The sequence below is a fragment of the Eurosta solidaginis genome, chromosome X (assembly GCF_040869045.1).
Source record: "Eurosta solidaginis isolate ZX-2024a chromosome X, ASM4086904v1, whole genome shotgun sequence".
NCBI classification, from domain to species: Eukaryota; Metazoa; Arthropoda; class Insecta; order Diptera; family Tephritidae; genus Eurosta; species Eurosta solidaginis.
The window spans coordinates 104,261,389-104,280,207 of record NC_090324.1 but is presented as its reverse complement, the minus strand read 5'-3'; the positions used below and the strand labels follow the sequence as shown (position 1 = coordinate 104,280,207).

At 37.4% G+C, this 18,819-nt stretch overlaps 1 protein-coding gene and 1 long non-coding RNA gene across 11 annotated transcripts in view; both read left to right on the top strand.

Annotated features, from left to right (window-relative positions):
* The window catches only part of CaMKII (Calcium/calmodulin-dependent protein kinase II), a 3,892,153-nt gene that overhangs the window by 2,709,678 nt on the left and 1,163,656 nt on the right, over positions 1-18,819 (top strand). The gene's annotated exons all lie outside the window — the stretch shown is intronic.
* LOC137234290 (uncharacterized) lies at positions 7,193-7,597 on the top strand. Its single transcript, XR_010947767.1, has 3 exons — positions 7,193-7,275; positions 7,326-7,493; positions 7,562-7,597. It is a non-coding gene; the product is annotated as an uncharacterized lncRNA (long non-coding RNA).

Sequence of the window (18,819 nt, the reverse complement as noted above, 5' to 3'; positions counted from 1 at the left end):
TCGTTTGCTGCCGTGCAACATGTTTTAACAACAGAAGAAAGAAACATGTTGGAGCGTGTGAAGGCCCAGTTCCCGTCTTTCGCGGTATTGGGGTTAGGCCGGACAAATAAAGGGAGCACGTGATCGAGGTGTTAGACGAGAATTTTCCAGTCAAGCAACACCATTACCCAATTTCGCCTGCCATACAAAAACATATTTACGCAGAACTGGACCGAATGCTGAGCATGGGAGTAATCGAAGAATCAAATAGCAGTTGGAATTTGCCGGTTTCGCTCGTGATAAAGGGCACAAAGAATAGTCTTTGTTTGAACGCACGAAAGGTGAATGAGAGGACGATTAAAGACGCATACCCCTTACCCCACATCGATGGAATCCTCAGCAGGTTGCAGAACACACGCTTTATCTCCGAAATTGACCTTAAAATCGCTTTATGGCAGATACCCCTCGAGAAGAAGTTCTGCGAAAAGACTGCCTTCACTGTCCGTGGCCGACCCCTATACCAATTCACGGTAATGCCTTTCGGGTTGTGCAATGCAGCACAACGTATGTGTCGTCTTATGGACAAGGTAATTCCGGTCGCTTTACGTGAATGTGTTTTTGTTTATTTGGATGATTTGTTAGTGTGTTCTGATATGTGTCTGTTGGAAAAGGTCGCTCGGTGTCTTCGCGAGGCAAAGTTGACGATTAATGTAGAAAGGAGCAAGTTTTGTTTTAAGGAGGTACGATATTTAGGGTACGTAGTCGGGGATGGTTGTATAAGGACAGATGCCAATAAAGTGGTGGCTGTGAGGATTTTCCAGTTCCGAAAACCCCAAAGCAACTACGACGGTTCCTGGGCATGTCGGGCTGGTACCGACGTTTCATAGAGGACTACGCGAATATTGCAGCTCCGCTGCACGACTGCCTCAAGGAAAACAAAATCAAAAAGTTTTCAATGACGGACGAAGCAACGAAATCATTTGAAATTTTAAAGCAGAGTTTGGTTACTGCACCGGTGCTCACACATCTTGACTTTTATCGTCGTTTTTATATTCAATGTGATGCATCAACTGACGGAGTGGGAGGGGTTTTGTTTCAGTTGGACGATGACCAAAACGAAAGTTCTATTGCCTACGTTTCGGAAAAATTAAATAAGGCGCAGAAAAATTACAGCATTACGGAACTTGAATGCTACGCCTCCATCGTGAGTGTCAAGAGATTCCGACCATACGTGAAGGGAACCCAGTTCACGATCATAACTGATCATGGCAGCTTCAAATGGCTCATGAATCAGAAAGATCTTTCTGGGAGGTTGGCAAGATGGAGTTTGAAACTCCAGGGTTATGACTTCGATATTCAACATAGAAAAGGTGCACAAAACGTGGTTCCTAACACACTCGCACGAATACACATGGACGAAATACTGACGAACGATAGAGCCATAGACGTGTGTCTCGAGTCACCGTGCTTCGAGTCGGAGGAGTATACGGAGTTGAAAAAGACGGTGACCGAGAACAAAGATAAGTTACCAGATTTGTGTTTATCGGACGGTTACGTTTATAAACGGATGCAATTCGACATGGGGAACGATTTTCTAGCGGACCAGACCTGAAAGCTCTGGGTTCCGTCCGTCTGAGACCGGGGCTGGTCGAGTCGTCTCACAGCTCACCGTCCGCTGGTCATGGTGGCATCCACAAAACATTATCCCGACTACGTCAAAAATACTACTGGCCATGCTCACGTAAAAGATTGCGAAACTTGCAAAATCAACAAGACACAAAACGTTCTCAAGCAATCGATGATGGGTAAACAAAAGCTCACAGAGTAACCTTTCCAACGTTTGTTTATTGATTTTATGGGTCCCTATCCACGTTCTAGGGATGGTAATGTGTATGTCTTTGTATGTTTAGATCATTTTTCAAAGTTCGTATTCTTAAAACCAATGAAAAGAGCAATTTCAGCTGAGGTAGTAAAGTTTTTGGAAAAAGATGTCTTCATATTTTTGGCGTGCCCGAATACTTTCAATCGGACTACGGAAAACAGTTTGTTTCTGAGATGTTCGGTAACTTTTTAGAGAAATATGGCACAAAACATGTAAAAACTGACTTTTATAACGCTGCAGAGAGGGTAAACCGATCTGTCCTACAGATCATTAGATCATTTATAAAAGCGAATCAAAAGAATTGGGACAAATGTGTCAGTGATGCCGAATTTGCACTCCGAAGCGTTACACATGCAGCAATCAACATGTTCCCGTACTACGCCACTTTCGGTATGCCTATGATACAGCATGCTGCATCATATGAGCTATACCGAAAACTGGCCGCGGTAAAGGGTATTGATTGCGAGGTAGAGGCTTCATGTGGCTAACTGCAACTGATTAGGAATAAGATTATGAGAGAACTGAAGTTGGCCCATGAGAGAAGTAAGCAAATTTACGATACTAGAAGCAGGGATGTTAGATTTAAGATTGGACAAGTGGTATACCGCTGAAACTTTAAGCAAAGTTCACAAATGGACAATTATAATGCCAAGCTAGTCCGAAACAAATTAAATGTATAGTTTTAAATGTAATCGGGAATTGGATGTATGAGCTTGGCGACAACAATGGGAAAAAGATCGGCGTAAACCACGCTAAAGACATTTTTGCAAAATAGTTAAATTTTCTTTGTAGTGCTAGAACTTTTGTTCTATTATTTATTTATTTATCGACGTATTTTATTTATTTATTAATTAACATATTGTATTTATTAATTTATTGACGTATGTGATTATTTTATTAAATTATTTTTTATTTTCCTTGACTCTATATTTATTTGATTATTTTTGCATTTATTTAGATTTTTATTTATTTTTTATTTTATATATATTTTTTTTGTGTTTTTTTTACTTGACTATATGATTTGTGATATTTTATTTGATTTAATCGTCTTATTTCATAGTTTTTTTTATTACCGGTGATATTTTATTTTATTTTTTTTTAATAAGTTTTATTATCTGTGATATTTAATTTTTTTTTAAATTATTCTAGATTTTAGATTGTATCTGTGATATAGGTTATGTATGGTATAAGGAGTAGAAGTAACCCAGTGACTTAGTATGTAGATGTAGCCATAGAAACAAGCGTTAACAATAAAATTAAGCCCGGCATTGAGTCGTTGGTCGAGGCCACACGTTGGACGGGAAACAAAAGGTTGCACAACGGCAACATTGTGTCTGCAGTAGATACGATGTTGCTGATGGCGTAGCAACATTGCAGTGAAGACACGAACTAAATGTATCTGTCTTTGAGTCTTTGATGGGCAGCGGTTTGTCAAGCGTCACGATCTGAGACTGCTCAGCTACAGAAGAAATTTCATCAGCCAAGCGTAATACTTAAAGAGAACAGAAGCAAACGTATTATACATTAATTTAGAGAGGTGAGAACAATCTTTTTTATAGAAAAAAGGGAGTCCGAGCTATCAAATGTGTTTGAGTGAGAGTTATAATCTTGGCATAAACGCCGAAAAGGTTCATTTTGTTCGAAATTCGTTCTACATTGTTTCAGCAGAAGAGGTTTGAAGTGTCTCGATGTCCGAGAGGGAACGCAAAAGTTCACTTAATTCAGAAGGAATGGGCTCGAAATTGATCCATTTAAAAGTTTTGTCATAAATATCACACCAAGCATTTCCCTTCGACTAGCAAGAGTTGGAAGATTGATAAGCTTTAATCGATTACTATAAGGTGGAAGATTAGTTAAAGAGTCCCATTGGAAATTTCTTAAGGCAAATAGTAAAAATTGTTTTTGTATTGATTCGAGACTGTCTGCATGGACTTGATAACGCGGATTCCAAATTATCGAGCCGTATTCTAATATTGGCCTAACTAATGTTGTAAAAAGTGCTTTAGTTATGTAAGGGTCGTTAAATTCTTTTGACCACCGTTTAACAAATGCAAAAACACCTTTGCCTTTATTCACTGTAGCATTAATATGAAGATTGAAACTAAGTTTGGAATCCATCATGACTCCCAAGTCAATAAAATTATTCACAGTTTCGAGACTATAGTTGTTAATATATTCAAAGTATGTTTGAGCTCTAGGCCAATATATACATATGTTTATTAAAATACAGCAAATGTGTTTAAACAATGTATATTTATTTGTCGAATGGTTTGTCTTGCCAATATTTCGACTTCAATCTGAAGTCATCTTCAGGACTGAAAAAAACTAAAAACATTTATAGAGACATTGGTACATACATACATAATTATACAATTGCCGCAAGTGCCAACTTACACTTATGACTGCACCTGGTCGACTAACTTTATATTTTGTATTTTAACAAACAAGGGTAAAAGAACATTAAAAACATAAACAATAAAATACAGTAATCGTAAACAAATTTTTATACAAACAACAATACATTAATTCTCCAACCGTAAGCGACGCTCACATCAGCAGCAGGTGAACAATTGTGCAAACGAAGTCACACTCTTATTATAAGCCTTTTTTGTTGTTGTTGATAAGTTCTCTATAGGCGTAGGCGCAATGGTCTGTGTCTGATTTGAAATTTATGCGTTTGTCACTTGGTGTATTTATTATGTGTAACATTTCAAGTATATAGCGTTTATTGCTGTTTCTCTCATGCTGCATTATTGTTACATTTTCCAAGTCGGGAGAGTGTCCAGTGGTTCTACAGTGCTGAGTTAAAGCTGTCTTATTGTCATTAGGCTTGTCACGATTTTTGATATTTGATTTATGTCCGGAAATCCTCGTCTTCAATTTCGATTTAGTTGTCCCCACATATACTTTGTCGCATACGTGGGACCCGTCGCCATTACAATTAATTTTATATATAACGTCCGATTTATCAAATTTCTCTATTCTGCTTTTCGTATTGCTAAAAATCCTCTGTTGCAACGTATTGTTGTATCTGAAAGCTAATTTAAATTTCTCTCTGTCATATATGTTTGAATATTTTATTCTATTAGACAGACCAGATACAAATGTGGTCGATTTATACATTTTCTTTGTATCATTAGTTGGTTTATTTGTATTTAATTTTACGAAATAATCTCTTATATAGCTCTGTATTATATGTGTTGGAAACTCATTATTCTCTAATATGTTTTTTATTGCTTTTATATTCTCCTCGTGGTAGACTTCATCACAAATGGAGAGAACTCTTCTGCAGTCATAAGTGTAAGTTGGCACTTGCGACAATTGTATAATTATGTATGTATGTACCAATGTCTCTATAAATGTTTTTCGTTTTTTTTCAGTCCTGAAGATGACTTCAGATTGAAGTCGAAATATTGGCAAGACAAACCATTCGACAAATAAATATACATTGTTTAAACACATTTGCTGTATTTTAATAAACATATGTATATATTGGCCTAGAGCTCAAACATTCTTTGAATATATTAACTAAAAGGCCGGAATACAAGAAATTAATATAGTTGTTAATTGTATATGAAGCTGGTGGCGAAGCTCTCCGAGAAAAACATATGAATTTACATTTTTTGAGATTGAGCGGCATATAATTTACATTGCACCAGGTAACCAAGTGATTTAAATCCATTTGAAGCAAGGAATGTTCCTCAACCGAGGCACATGATTTGAAAAGTTTTACATCGTCTGCGTACATCAAGATTTTTGAGTATTTAATTGTACCAGATATATCGTTTATGAACAACAAGAACAGAATCGGACCAAGATGGCTGCCCTGAGGAACACCAGAAGAAACATTGATGACCCCAGAAAGTGTATTTTTAAAGATTACTTTTTGCGTACGATAACCAAGATACGAAGAAATCCAACATATAAGACGGGGTTGAAAACCGAGTTGACTGAGCTTATGAATAAGTAATGGGTGTGATACTTTGTCGAAAGCTTTATTGAAATCGGTGTAAATTACATCATTTTGAAGGCTTTTCTAAATCCATTAGAAACGTGGGTGGTAAATTCTAGTAAATTGGTGATAGGTGATTTGCCCTTACAGAACCCATGCTGCGAGCTTGCAATTATGGGGGAAATAGAGAATGTTAGGTGGTGGGTAACAATAGCCTCAAATAACTTTGGGATAGCGGATAACTTTGCTATGCCTCGGTAGTTTTCTATTGAAGACCTGCTTCCATTTTTATGAAGCGGAATAAGAAAAGATTCCTTCCATATTGTTGGGAAAACGCCATAAATTAAAGATAAATTAAATAAATCTGTTAGCGGCTGATAGATGTTTGCGACACATTTTTTAAGAAAGTGTGTCGGGATCCTGTCGGGGCCGTATGAATATGATACTTTTAAAGTTTTTAAATAAGATAATACATCTTCTGAAGATATAAATGGAGCTCTGATTGAATAACATGAATCAATATGGTATGGGTATTCATTAGGTGAAACGTTGGTCTCAATAGAGTAATTTGATTTGAAAAATTCCGCAAAGAAGTCGGCGATCTCTTGATCATCGCTGGAAATATTATCTTGGAATTTCATGGATGATGGAAACCCTTTCACCCTGCGTTTAGAGTTTACGAATCCGTAAAATGCCTTCGGGTTGCAAGTTATATTCCTGTGTGAGTGTTAGTTGGTGTAAACGTTTAAGTGTATGAATGTATGAGTGTGTGGATGTATAAACGAAAATACGGGAAACCCGAAATGGAATTTTGAGTGTGTATGTAAAAGCATTCCCTCTGGGATAGCTTTCTCTTCCACTGCGGCAGATATAAAAGAGGGCGACGTTAGGCAACAGGCCAAAAGTGCAGTTTAAAGCTGTAAACACAATGCCGAGCGGCGACGATATACGCCGCGTCGGGCGATGACATTTTTCAAATTTACGCTCAGATATTTCGTCCAGTTAAACACAATAGACAGCGGCGGCGATATTTTCTGACATTTTCTGTCATTTCTTCAATGGAAAATAATTTCTTATATTAGTGAGCATTTCTTGTGGGTAATGTATTCAATTTAAAGCAGCATTAGCAGTATATACAAAAAATGAATAACAGATGGCGTTTGTTGAAAATTTTTAAAATTATAAACATCATTTTTGTAATGGTGAATATATATCGCGAGGTGTGCCAGCAGTTGAAGCGGCGATGGTGGGTGCGGCCAGTTAATCGTACAAGGAAGACTCTGAGCTTCCACGAAACTTCCTTCGCACAGTTGAAACTCTCAGATGAAGAACATTTCTTCAAGGCATTACGTATGAATGTTGCAAAGTTTAATGCGCTCCTGAATTTGTTACGAGAGCGACTTCAACGTTTTTCCATAAGAGAACCAATAAGTGAAGAAATCCGTTTGGGTATCACTTTGATGTAAGTAATTTTATAAACTACATATCTGTGTAAAAATGGAGTTTCAACAGGTTCTTGGCACAAGGCTGTAATCCACAGTATTTAGCTTGGTCATATAAATTGGGTGTTTCTACAGTTAGGAAAATAATATACGAGACATGCGATGCAATTTGGCATGGACTACGCGAAATTTACCTTGCCCAACCAAATCAAACCGAATTGAAAAACATTGCAGACAGGTTTGCTCCAATTGAAGTATGGTATTTAGTAACTATATATACTTATATAATATTTATATTTTGGACAGGTTCTATGCAAAAACTGGAATGCCACATTGTCTCGGCGCGGTGGACGGCAAACGTGTGAGAGTAGTTTGCCCCAAACGTAGCGGTTCACTCTTTTTTAATTACAAAAAGACATTCAGTGTAGTTCTGATGGCAATATGCGATGATAGCTATACGTTTTCATTTGTAGACGTTGGTGCGTTGGGAAGCCAAAGCGATGGGGGAATTTTGGCACGAAGCGTATTTGGTAACATGATTCTAAGAAACGACCTGGAAATTCCTCCCCCAGATAACCTTCCAGGTAAAATGTTTATAACAAATAAGGTTTCAGTTAATTGATGCCATATTTCAAATAGGTACGGACCAAATATTTCCATATTTTTTCGTCGGTGACAGTGCATTTCCTCTGAAGCCTAATCTTATGCGCCTGGTCGAAATTTGTCACCCGCCAAACGAAATTATAACAAAAGGTTATCCTCCGTACGAGTGCACATTGAAAACACCTTTGCTATATTAGCAAATAGATGGAGAGTTCTTCATATAACGATTCACGCTGCTCCAGAAAATGTGGACAAAATTGTCTTAGCAACTATAGTCTTGCACAATTATTTAATGCTTGACAGTAGTAGTGGATAATTCGATCCGAACAGAGCCAGCAGTGATGAAAATGGGAATTTCGATTGTGGACAACTTTTAACAAGAATGACACCTATTCGAATTGCTCATTCCAATCGATCAACAAATGAAGCATTTAGTTTGAGAGAGGAACTAGCGGAATACTTACTAGAAAGGCCAATGCGATCTGTGTGAAATCCGCAAACGTACCTTAAAATACCAATGCGGACATATGTAGCTAGGTTTTTTATTTTACCAAAGCTTATAATATTAAAAGTGAAGCTTTAAAATATACGGTAAACTAGGGTTGGAAAAATTTAAGCGCAGTAAAATGTCCTCTTATCCTACAGCTTTTGTATTAAGTTTGAATGAGCTGTCTCTTTTTACAAAACTTGTTTTCGTCTTTTTACTGATATGTTTTAGAGTTCCACTCTCATTTGGTCCTTATACAAATCTCCTATTTGTTGCCACCTGTAGATATGTACCAATTATTGGACTTCACTGCCAACGGGAGCTAAAAAATAATAACATTAGCGTTTTCGGAGGGTGCCACCCACTTCTCAAGAGGGCCTGAATGGCTAATAAAATTCTTATAATTGGAAATTTGTACGGAAAATCCTTTATTAACTAATCGAGTGACTATTCAAAACTATATTTTTCCACATAAAATGTCATTTGGTGCTTTTTCCGAAATAATATTTAGCCTTGTTATGTACCCAGCCAATAAACGGTTTTCCTCAATTTAGAAAGAAACACACACATTCTAATTTATTATAAGTATTTATTTACGTTGCCATATTAGCCTTTAAATTTTGTAGAGATAATGTTAAATAATTATCTTTTATTTGTACTTAGGTTACTCATTCTTATCGCATTCATAGATCGTATATATACATATATATTGAAAATTATATATATATTGAAAATTTAGTATGCAGTATAATTCATTTTATCATTCAATCATTCAAAATGTAATATTTAGTATGAAATATGTTAATTTAAATGTTTTTAAAAATCTCTATAAAAATTTCCAAATATATATTGAAAATTTAGTATGCAGTATAATTCATTTTATCATTCAATCATTCAAAATGTAATATTTTTAGTATGTAATAAGTTAATTTAACTAAGTATTCTGTATTAACAGCAGCGAACAGAAAAATAGCAGTGGCAATCAAATTAAATCGCCAATTAAATCCCTTTTTTCGATATTTGAAGAAAAAGCTTCAATGAATTTTGTTGCTAAAACTATGCAAACCATTCGCAAAAAAGTTTACGAAAAATTCGAAAATTCGAGAGAATTTTACAAAAATTTCCAAGCTTTTGTTAGAGTTCTCTGAATTTCTTTAAGTATGCAGCCTTGTAGTGCAATCAATTTTAGTCTAACAAAGTTATAGGTCTCTCGAAGGGTGTTTTAGATTTTTCTCTATACAAAACGTGAAACAATTACTTTTTTATATCCAAATGCGTGTCGGGAAAAAAGTTTCGAAAATCAATCCGAATTCTGAGAGACCTATAATTTTGTTAGACTAAAATTGATAGGAATAGAAGGCTGCATACTCAAAGAGATTCAGAGAACTCTAATAAAAGCTTTGAAATTTTTGTAGAATTCTCTCGAATTTTTGAATTTTTCGTAAACTTTTTTACGAATGGTTTGCATAGTTTTAGCAACAAAATTCATTGAAGCTTTTTCTTCAAATATCGAAAAAAAAAGAATTTAATTGGCGAATTTAATTTGATTGCCACTGCTATTTTTCTGATCGCTGCTGTATGTCTTTACAATACACACACACACATTTACCATCAAGTAGTAAAACTTCATTAATCGAAGTAACATAAAACTGTCAATTAATACGTCCAGTTTTGATTTGCATCTACTTTTATGGCAAAAATGAATTTTTTTCTCACAAAGGTCTATTGTAGCTGCTTACATAATTCAGCCATCTTACTTTAGCGCAGTAAATTCGCTCAATGCAAGTTTAGCAAAATATGTCTAATTAATTTCCAAACTTATATTTTAATCTATGCAACTATTCATAATTTTTGTACAGGAGCTGTTATACCTCAGAAAAATTATGGCATACTTCCAAACTAGCAAAGCACTAGCGAAAGTTACAAACGTTTCAGGATTTCCCTGATAAAACGCCCCAAAGTCCTAGATCGGCAATATATACAAACACAAAATACATTTTTATCATAAAAGGACCCAGGTACAAATTAGAAGTTTTGTAGTATTTTTTGATAAGTTACGTAATTGTTTTATGAAACGAAATAAAACCTGAACTACGAATAATAAAATTACTATGGGTTAACTGCGTGAGCAAAAGTGTATGTGTATTAATAAAAAGTGTATAGGTTTGTTTAAAGGCTTAACTAGTCTAGTCTCTGAGTTGAATTACTTGAAAATTGTGCATCTAGCAAAAGATAAAGATGTATATTTAGTTGCTATCAAGTTTTAAATAAAATTTCAATGTTTTGCACAAATTTGAACTATAGAATATACGTTATTCAATACCGATAGGTTATTAAATTGCATACTTCAACGCTCGAATTTGGTCTCCATTCTCTGTATAAAGGCAACATATGACCCAAAATGGCATACATGGCACATATGAGAGGTAAGCAGTCGCAACTCTACTTTTAGTCCAAATGGAATTAGTACCATTTTTCAATTTTATTATGGCTTCTTGACCTTCTGGCAAAAGATCTTAGCTCAGATATTGTTGGTTGCCTACACTTCGAACTTTACGATGTATTGCTATTGTCATTGTCACTAAGGTACTTGTTTTTCTCATTTCCCAAAATATATTTTTTGGACTTACGACTGTTTACCTATCAGCTAAAGACGTGAAATTATTGAACACTTGTCTTTGCTAGTTCTTCATAAACTAAAGCAACAACTTTCCTTTCAATATTGCGCACATTATTCTGTGATAAGTTGGCACTGGAAATTGTTTTCGCCAAGCTTTCAAACAAAAGCGATGTTGAATCCCGTATTTTATCTTGCTAAGGGGCACAAGCTATCTCTTGGATTGTTTTTGCGCATTCTTTTAGGACATCCTTGAAAACTGAAGTAACTTCGGCATCTGCTTGCTTTTTGACATCCGGTTCTTATTCTGAGCGACATAGCTTCTAGCTGCTTTATCATTTGAAGGTTTGGAATTCTCGTCAATTAACTGTGGTTCGTATACTATATACGGTTCGAAAGTAGCATCCATAATTGCATTTGGAGAATTGGAACAATCTGTCGAATTTTCGCTTATTTGCGATTCGTATACAATAAGTGGTTCACGATTTGAAGAGTTTGAGCAATCTGTTGACTTTTCATATACATCAGTATGTTCGTTAATCATGCCAGGATCACAATTTCCAACAGTTCTAAAAAGAAAAAAATATATGATTGATAATCTAATCTAATCTATTTTCTATTATATACATCCTATTCCCGATCACACTATACTACATATAGAGTATCACTGTACCAAATATTGTGGTAATTCTAACGCATCTTTTGATACCACTCCTGGAATTTTTAGACGTGTAGTAATTGCGAAATGTAATAAAATCACTCAAACCCATCGCGGCAATATACATAACCCTGTACTTACTTTCTTGAATCAAGATAGTCGTCTAAAAACTGCATTGCATTCATGTATTTCCAACTTTTTGTAGCACTTCCTGCGGCGCTCCCGGAAGGAGATAGCGCACAGCGCTTACGCCTTTTATAAGTGTCTCGCAGACTTTTCCACTTTTTACGACATGTTTTTCCTAAAAAGGATACTTAAACATATGAGAAGGACCCACAACCAAACATATAAATGCTTACCATCCAAGTTCAATGCTATGCCAATATTTTTAAATATCGACTGCTTTTTATTTAAATTTTTATAATCTGAAGAACCAAGGTTATATAAAGAATCGTTTTCCTTAACTTCAATTTGCATACAAAATTTTCACAAAATAATTTTACACAAACAGCTGATTTGACTATACTAAGGGTGACCATATAAAGGACAAAGGAAGAGAGAAGAAGGAACTAATGACTTCACACAAAGAACTCACTGAAAAACTTTATTATAGTCATGCAAATTAATTTATTCTAATCCAGAGTTTGGAAATGTATGTTTGTGCTTTTTAAAGAACGAGATAAATGTATTTTTAGTTTAAATTTAATGTGAGCGTTGAAGCAAAAAATAAATATGGTCACCTTTGGCATAAATTGTCGTCATCGCCCGGCGGCGACGATAGAATTAAATCTATCGTCGCAAAATGACGTCGCGTAAATTCCGCTCTTGGCGTTCATTGTGTTCACCTTCATGTAATTATGGGGATTATATTTTTGACAAGGCGATGTTCGTCGCGTTTATTTCGCGGCGTCAGGGCATTGTGTTTCAAGCTTAACTGTGTCCAGTGGTGGTTTTAAAAATACTGATTATTTTAAAATTGCATTTTTAAATTTGTAGTTATTATTTTTCAAAGTATGTTTGAGCTCTAGGCCAATATATACATATGTTTATTAAAATGCAGCAAATGTGTTTAAACAATGTATATTTATTTGTCGAATGGTTTGTCTTGCCAATATTTCGACTTCAATCTGAAGTCATCTTCAGGAACTTATGACTGCACCTGATTGAAGTCGAAATATTGGTAAGACAAACCATTCGACAAATAAATATACATTGTTTAAACACATTTGCTGTATTTTAATAAACATATGTATATATTGGCCTAGAGCTCAAACATACTTTGAATATATTAACTAAAAGGCCGGAATACAAGAAATTAGTTATTATTTTTCTAATATAATAATTTTCTATCAGTTTTTAGCTTTTGTATTTCCAACGTTAATTGCCCGATCAATTTTTCATTTCCACGTTAATTAATTATCTCTTATTACAAATTTCCCATTTTTCTTTTAATTAATTATTTCGTATTTGTCATTTTTGAATTTCTTAATTCTTTTAAACTTCCCTTCCTTAGATTTTCCAATTTTTTTAAAATTCTTTTTACCCACCCAAACCCAATCCTTATTTCCGTCTTTTGACAGGACAGGGATCGTCATAATGGCAACGCCGATTGGGTTCACCTGATCCACAAGTGTTATCATGACCAGAGGATAGGGATTAGCCGAGTTTCCATGTCAGAGTTCCTTTGTTGAACTTCAGCACTTCGAAAAAGTGGTAACTGGCATGACACTTAGCTAGCGACGGACTGAGGTAGGAGATCGTGGCTAGCTGTTCAAGCTGCTTTACCGGGAGTATATCATTCCCGGTAAGTGAGATTTACAGTCGTCGCCACGATATTTAGGAGTAGGAGGTGTGGAATCCACACTTAGGAATAAGTTCTTGAACATGAAGTGCCACACTTCCACGAAATGCACGATTGACCAGACTTCAAACACATAGATACGGACTTACCACCTTCGCTGAACCTTCGCCTAGGCAGCACCACAGACACCAATACAAAAACATTAAATCTCATTTGTTAACTTTTTACTTCAAATTCAAAATTTAATATTTTTGAAGTTTCTAAGTTATTAACAATTTTTTTTTACTGATTATTTCTTAGTAGAATTATTTCCAAACATCTTTTTTGAATTGCGTTTTTTTTTCGAAAATTTAAAAATTTTTTTGTTTGGATGTAAATTGCATTCGATGCATATTTCGATTATCGTTGTAGAGATTTAAAATTTGCGTTGCTTTTATTTTTGGGTTTTGAACCACACTTAATATTTTCTTAGTTTGTTTCATAGTTGCCTTTAATGGTTTCGATCACCACGAACATACCTACCTAGGGTAAGACAGCCAGAAAAATAAGTTTTGAATTTTGGTTTCAAGTAATTTTAATATTTTTCCATTTTTTTTTTATTGGTTTTCTTGGTTGTATTCATCCATACAGACTACGCTATTTCGTTTACCTTTTTTTGAAATCTCAATTTTTTTAATTTTTTTATAGAATTTTCCAGTTATCAACTCATACAACGTCTACATCTAACTAGTTCACAAACACAAACATAGTGTTAGAGATTGGTTTTAGTTTAATTTTGTTTTCAGTTTTATCTCTGATATCTGAGTTATTTTGTTTTTGGTTTTGGGTCATATTTTTTGGGTTGGATACTAGACATTTAAGGCAAAAAATTAAAAAGTTTTTCTTGCTACTCATACACACACAAGCCAACATATAATTTGAATTCTCACTTTTGTAAGTCTTAAGTTTCTATTGTTTCGATTATCATATACATAATATAATTCCACCCGCACACGCATACACACGTACATAGCCCTTGAATTTAACTTCAGTTTTAATAATTTTTTTTTTATATACTTCATAATTTTTGCTCTTGATATTAACGTGTAAGTTTTTTTCTCCTCATACTCATAAACCCTCCATAGCTGGGCCTCGAATCAGCTCAGCAAACGTTGGGCGGATACCACGTCTTGCAGGGTAGCAAGATCTTTCTGGCCGAAAGTGGATGGCAGGAGGTCTGCTGAAATAATTGGGTTCACTAAGGCTCACCTATCAATGGTCATTGGGGCTTTGACAGGGCACTGTCCCATGGGTATCCATGCGGTACGTCTCAATATACTGGAAACTCCATCCTGCTGCAGCTGTATGGAGGATGATGAGGTGGAATCACCAAATCACTTTATGCTTGATTGTCCAGCTTTTGCCAGAATTAGGCGAAAGTACTTCGGTCGCGACTCACTTGGATCTCCCGAGGATATATCCAAAGTTGAGATCGGTATCATTCGGAGCTTTATCGTTGCTACCCAACGATTCTCTAAGTAGCTGGATCTAGGTCACCGTTATTTTTGGTGCATGTGGTATCACAACGGACCTTCGTGTTGTCCAAGTGAGCTATCCTTATCAGGGCAGCTACCACCTAACCTATCCTATCCTATACTCATAAACCCACAAATTACTTGAATTACCATACACATACATACATACACACAAACATATTACTTAATAATTGGATTGAATTTTTATATACATATATTGTAATTTTTATATCTATTATTTAATATCCATTATTTATATATTTTCTTTATTGGGTTTTGGTTGAATTTGGAGCTATTTCCTCTGTTGATTTATATTTACCCTTTTCTTATTTGGATCTGCAAATACAAACAGATTCTTTCTATTGGAATATTTTCTTTGCATCTCATTTTTTTTCTTTTTCGCATAATTTCGTGTTTTTTTTTTTGCTCACCATTTGGGTCGCGGTCGGGATATCGTGTCCTTGGAGGTATTAGGGTATTAGGATAAAATCTCTAGTTCGCTCTTTTTATTTTTCGATTGTTCTTGTGTTTGTTTTTTTGTTTTTTTGGATTTTTGGTTAAAAGTTTTTTTGCCGCTGCAGACAGTGAATGTCTGACCAAGGCCAGGACAAACATACCGAGGAAAGACATTTTAGGGGATTGGGAATTTTAGATTCCAATAGGCGTGTTACGATGAGTCGTGCCAGGGATCTTGAAAACCAGATTTCTGGTTCTCTTTTCACACAAATCGACATAGGGATTCCGCGGCCCATAGACTTTGTGCCTACGGACTATTTTAATAGGTGTGCGTCGCGGATTTTCGGTTCGTTTGGCCCTGTACGTCCGCTTAGGGTCTCTTTCGCGAACGTAGTGTCGTTTAACGAGACGGGAGGATAGTTTCAATTTCTCGCAGAAAATCGTTTTGGTGTACCAAATGTCCGATAGCGAGAACGTAGGTGCACAGGGGGGCGATGTTCCACCACGAACGCACCAGCAATGGTTCACGGCGGCCTAAATGTTCCTCGCACCGACGCTAATGAGCATGCAACGTTTTGAACAGCAATGTTGAACAGCTGAGCCTCGTGATGGCGATGATGGTGCAACAACAAGATTTGGTTGTGCAAATGGGGTTCAACTGCGAAGCATCAAGACCAATGTCGATCATCTTGGTGGTCGCGTGGCAGAGATGGAGGCATCCAGTCACGCGGTGCGACATCGTTCCGCTGTGGCATCCGCGCCCGAGCCTCAGATCCGCGGGGGGGGGGGATCTGCTACCCGCAGCGGTATTCCGAGTGGCAGTTGGATTACTGAGCGAGATAGTAGTGACTCTCCAAGGTGGAAAAAGTTGGATTTGGAAAAATGGCACATCAAATTCGATGGGATCGGAAAAGGCATAGGCGTCGAAAGCTTCATCTTTCGGGTGGAGAGGATGCGCGAGCAGCATAATATTTCCTAATTCCAGCTTTTCACGGACTTTCATTGTCTGGTTTCCGGCGGCGCCTGGAAGTGGTATTGGCAGGTCCTTGAAGACCATGCGCAGGAGCCGAACTATGGATACTTTGAGCTAAAGTCCGAGCTGCTGAGCCACTTCAAGACTGCCTAGTTCGACTATGAAATAATCCGTGAAATAATGGAGAGGAAACAGCTGCCCGCGGAAGCTTTCGACGACTTTTATGCAGAAGTCCACAACATGACGTTCCCTTTGCGGAAGAGGGTCCCTGAGAGGGAATTGGTTGGCATAATCAGGGGCAACCTTAAACCATATCTGGCCAACTTGACCTTCGCCATAAAAATGGACTCATTGGCGGAGCTCAAAGCGGATTTCAACAGAGCCGAAAAACTTATTAAAGAGAATAAGAGTAGAACTAGGGTGGTTAATGAAGTTGATTTTGAGCAGCCTAGGGTAGAAGAGGCAACAAAAGTCGTAGCTTTTGTTGGGAAGCCCCAATACCAACCACAACCTCAACCCCTAAATCAAACCGCAGCCAATCCCAATAGTGTTCGTCTTTCTGTTAGTCCTGCGTCTAAGTCGACTGTGAATTCCTTTTGTGCTTCTCCCTTCCACTTGATGTTGTGTTTTTCGTGCGGTATGCCGGTGGATCACTTTGTGAAAACCCCGGCAGAAGCACAAAAGCCGAGTAAGTGTACGTCCTCGTTTCACAATATGGTCTGTTTTGCTTATGGTAGTGATTCGTCCTTTAGTGTTTTTAAGCCCCAGCAGGGAAACCCGAGATTGGCGGAGTTGACCGGGGACTCCAGCCAGAAGACAGGCAACCCGGCAACCCAGCAGTAAAGATTTTGAAGGGGGAAAAGAAAGATAATGGAATTAAAGTAGAAGGAGGGGTAACCGAAAGGCGGGAAATGAAATGTTTACACCAACGAAAATTAGAATATGAGGAAGCTAGGCGAAGAATATTTTGTGAGTCGATGAACAAGGATAAGAAGGAGAGCAGAAATTTTAACAAGATAGAGAAAATGCGAGAGAAGAGGAGATATTTTAAAAGGTTGAGGAGCAAAATAATTGCGACGATTGTTACTGTAAAAGGGGACAATCGGTTTTTTGCAAAGACAAGTATAGGAGGTCACGAGGTCCTGGCTCTCTTGGACTCAGGGGCGAGTGCCAGCTGCTTAGGCAAAGACTCAGCTGCACTCCTTCGGGGAAAGGAAGCCTGGATTATGCCAATCAAAGGCCAAAACATCCGACTGCGAACGGGGAGGAAACCGCCGTGGTAGGGGTAATAACGCTACTTGTGGTGTGGGATAACACCACCAGAGAACTTGAATCTTTAATCGTTCCCGGCCTTCAACAAGAAGTCTATCTAGGCGTCGACTTTTGGCAGGCATTCGGTATGAGTGTTGTTAGTAGAGGTGTGAATGGGAGTGTGAATGTTGCCAGTGTGGCGGAGCTCGTGCCCGCCGAGGGGGATCTTTCGTTTGATGCCGTGCAACATGTTTTAACAACAGAAGAAAGCAACATGTTGGAGCGTGTGAAGGCCCAGTTCCCGTCTTTCGCGGTATTGGGATTAGGCCGGACAAATAAAGGGGAGCACGTGATCGAGGTGTTAGACGAGAATTTGCCAGTCAAGCAACACCATTACCCAATTTCGCCGGCCATACAAAAACATATTTACGCAGAACTGGACCGAATGCTGAGCATGGGAGTAATCGAAGAATCAAATAGCAGTTGGAATTTGCCGGTTTCGCTCGTGATAAAGGGCACAAAGAATCGTCTTTGTTTGAACGCATGAAAGGTGAATGAGAGGACGATTAAAGACGCATACCCCTTACCCCACATCGATGGAATCCTCAGCAGGTTGCAGAACACACGCTTTATCTCCGCAATTGACCTTAAAGTCGCTTTCTGGCAGATACCCCTCGAGAAGAAGTCCCGCGAAAAGACTGCCTTCACTGTCCATGGCCGACCCCTATACCAATTCACGGTAATGCCTTTCGGGTTGTGCAATGCAGCACAACGTATGTGTCGTCTTATGGACAAGGTCATTCCGGTCGCTTTACGTGAATGTGTTTTTGTTTATTTGGATGATTTGTTAGTGTGTTCTGAAGATTTTATGTCCCATATGTGTCTGTTGGAAAAGGTCGCTCGGTGTCTTCGCGAGGCAAAGTTGACGATTAATGTAAAAAGGAACAAGTTTTGTTTTAAGGAGGTACGATATTTGGGGTACGTAGTCGGGGATGGTTGTATAAGGACAGATGCCAATAAAGTGGTGGCTGTGAGGATTTTCCAGTTCCGAAAACCCCAAAGCAACTACGACGGTTCCTGGGCATGTCGGGCTGGTACCGACGTTTCATAGAGGACTACGCGACTATTGCAGATCCGCTGCGCGACTGCCTCAAGGAAGACAAAATCAAAAAGTTTTCAATGACGGACGAAGCAACGAAATCAT